Here is a 3,587-nt window from a genome sequence, read left to right on the forward strand (position 1 = left end):
AGGATAGGATTCATGTCAACCAAAATAAGGAATCAAGTCTTAGTTGGATTTTTTTAGGCTCTTTATGTTTGCAAAGGGAAATGATAGACACCTCCAAAGGGCAGATCATGCCTTTGTAAGACCAATGGCTAAGAGTAGTGGAAAGAATTACCCAGTGAAGGTGGCTTTTTTTTACTTAATTGATTATTAAGGAGCAAGATTCTTCTTTCCACATGCCTTTCAGCAGCAGAAATTCAGCTTTGATCCTGCAAGTGCTGAACACATACACAAATTTAAACACTTGGCTAATCCTAGCAAAGTGGAGGATCCTCTTGGAGCAATTACAGTCAAACATGTATGACTGACTGCACATTTAGAGACTAAAATACGCCTTCATCTACATGTTCTGAAGTCTGGCTTGCCAAACATATCTGTGATTTTCTAATTTTATAATGTGGAATCTAACTGGAAAAATTCTAATCAATTGCATAGACACATACAATGTTTCTAATTTCTAGTAGCATGGAAACCTTTGGTCTGAGTAAGATTTTGTTTGAAACAACTTGATGGCTGAACTTATTTTTTTATTGAATCTACTCTAGAAAAGCAACACATTTGAGTTCCCTCAAGTACACACTTGTAAGTAAATTTTGCTAATAATATGATATAGCTCTCTTCAGAAAACAACAATGTGGACACAATGCGGAGGACCAAAAGTAAACCTCTGCATTAGTTATTAAGGCATTATTATTGCATCAAAAGAAAAAAACAATCTGTAACATGGCAGATGTTCAACCAGGTATACAATGCCCAACTCATCTTCCCACCTGCTTCTATCAGTGCTGTGATGCAGGGAATTATGTGTCAATGACAGAGCATATGCTTCTGGGAGGTGTAAATTTTATCAATTATTCTTGATGATATTTTTATGTCATTGCATTGCACTGGTTTTAACTTACACCAAGAAATCAAAAATGTATTGTGTTACAGATATCAGATGTAAATGGTCAGAAAATTCCACTACTAAAATTAAATGAGAAGTAATGTTGAAGGGTTTAAAAAAAACCAAAACCTATTTCAGCAATTTTTGTGTTTCTTTATATTTGAATGTTTCCTTCCTCTTACGGAAAGGAAACAGAAAGAAGAAGAGTGAAAGCGTATGTATAAAGAAAAGAAAGTGTATAAATAGCGAGGAAAACCTCCACTATATGACTGTCTGTATGAAAGCTTTTGTAAGTGAGAGAAAAAAAGTGCATTTCCTCCCTCAAAATAACCAAATGATCTGACATGAAAAATTAATAAATAAATAAACACCAGGAATCTGTTTTGATCAAGCAAAATTCGAAAGTTTTATTGATTCAAATAAATTCAAAACATTTGATGAGTGAGGAATGTGATAGCTGATCTCTTGTCCCAGGACAAAGGCCCTAAGGTTGAATAGCTTTCCTCCTCCTGAGCTATTCTCTCATCTATGTAAGGAGTACTTCCTTTCTACTGAACTGCTTTGTTTTATTCTCCCTATAATCATAAGATCCCCTCTGTTTTTCCCTTTTCCTTCCTATTCAAGAAGAGAGATGTGCTTTCTCTCTTAGCTAGACAATTAAGACTTTTCTACCTGTTTTTCTTCTTTCTTAACATCTGAAAGAGTGCTACAGCACACATCAGGGAGCCTAAGAATTGTCAGTGACATCCTTCACCCTCCCCAGGTAGATTCCCCTGAGGAAAATGTGCAGAGGAGACAGAGTGTACAGATCACAATAGTTAGGAAAGGCTCTTTGTAGAAGAACAGATACTAATAATGGGTGTCTGGAAACCATAATGAATACAAAAAGGAACAAAAGTTGAGACAGTGACTTTGATGTTACAAAGAGGTAGTGTTTGTGATTTGGAGTGTTTTCCTTTTTTTTAAAAAACATTTTCTTCCTCCCACCGTATCCACATGTGTCTTTTCTGGATTTTGTTTCAGTCAGCTATTTGGCACCTATCTGAACATTTCAGCAACATACAGTGCTGTATTCCTTTCTGCAGCCTTGCTTTGTGGGACTGATGCCCAAGTTTTGAGCTGTCTAAGGACTCCTGTGTCAGTAATTCTGGACTAATGCCTAGGATGCAGGCAGCAGGCTACATATTTCATTATAGCCCCCAAAGAATGGCATTATTTTAAATGGAAAATAATAGCTAGATACATATTTTCCAAGAGCTTCAAGTAAAAAACTATTTTCTTCCATATGTATGAATTTTAGGAAAAATTGGTTGCAATGTGGCAAAAGTGAGGATAAACTGGAACAGCCTCAGTGCCCAGAGCCTCAATTGTCCCCAAACACTGAAAATGGTGCTTTCTAAAAGTTTCCTGTCCCAGCCAACATAATCCTTACCCACCACACCTCCTTTTTAAAAAGATTGAAAAGTTTGTAGGCCTGCACAGGAATTATTCATTTTTTTTAGGTTATCTGCCTGAGAAGAAAGTACAGTTCCCTTGAACAGTGGTCATTGAGTTTATGAATTATCTGTGGGCAGATTCAAAACAATAATTTTGTATAGCTGTTTAAGAGAGCAAAGACCACTTACAAGGGAAAAACAGTATTCATTTAGAAGCTTTTATTGTCAAGCTTATTTAAAGTACTTTATTTAGTATTGGCCAGGTACATTCATTCTGAAACATTCATAAAGATTTTTCTAATGAACCAGGAAAAAAAATGGAGGGGGTTTCTTTTATTTATTGTTGGGTTCCTTTGATTCCAGTTCCACTTACACAATTTTTGTTGTGTATTGGAAAGGCATAATGATGCTTCCATGTAAAAACAACAGTAAAAGAATTTTTAAACAGTTTTCTTTCACCTCCAGACCTCTCTGCTCTTATCAAAGTTTCCTGTTTCACCAGGAAAGATTAAACATACAGCTTTGAAGAAAATGCATGCAAACTTGATAGTGGGATTGGAAGAAGAAGTCAGCCACAAACTATATGGAGAATATTGAAATTTTTAGGCACTTGTTGAAGGAAACTATTTTACTTAAGTTTATACAGAACTACAAAAGAGAAAACAATGCCAATACAAATATAATCTTAAGTATTGTTCATTACATTTTCAGAACAGTTGCCTCTCTGTGAGGCAAAGCATACATTTAGTTCAGGAAGAGTCATGATGGTAACCTTTGATCTTTATTTCCTACAGTTAATACCATAATAATTCCTTTTATCTCATCATGTACATACACATTCCTAGGACTTCAAGCCAGTAGTTGTGCAAGAAGTTATTTGCAGTTTAAATGAAGTACTTGGATGATAAATCAAGAGGTTTTATACAATACTAACTTGTGATAAATCATTTTAATGCTGTTTTGCTCTCTCCTGTACTGCACCAACTCCACTTCACACCAGCATATAAAAGACAATGTATGAACTATTGTCTGCTTATTTATTTAAATAAATTGCAACCTTTTGGGTAAAGAAGACAATTTCTTGTGTGTATGCGTGGCACTAAGCACAATCTGAGTATTGTAGTAGTAAATAAATGGAAATAAACAAAACTGAAATGAAAGAAAGACTGACCAGTTTTAGTAGGAAAGAAACCCCCCACTTTTCCGTAAACTGGAAAACTACAAGTGGG

The sequence above is a fragment of the Melospiza melodia genome, chromosome 2, assembly GCF_035770615.1.
Source record: "Melospiza melodia melodia isolate bMelMel2 chromosome 2, bMelMel2.pri, whole genome shotgun sequence".
Classification (NCBI taxonomy): Eukaryota; Metazoa; Chordata; class Aves; order Passeriformes; family Passerellidae; genus Melospiza; species Melospiza melodia.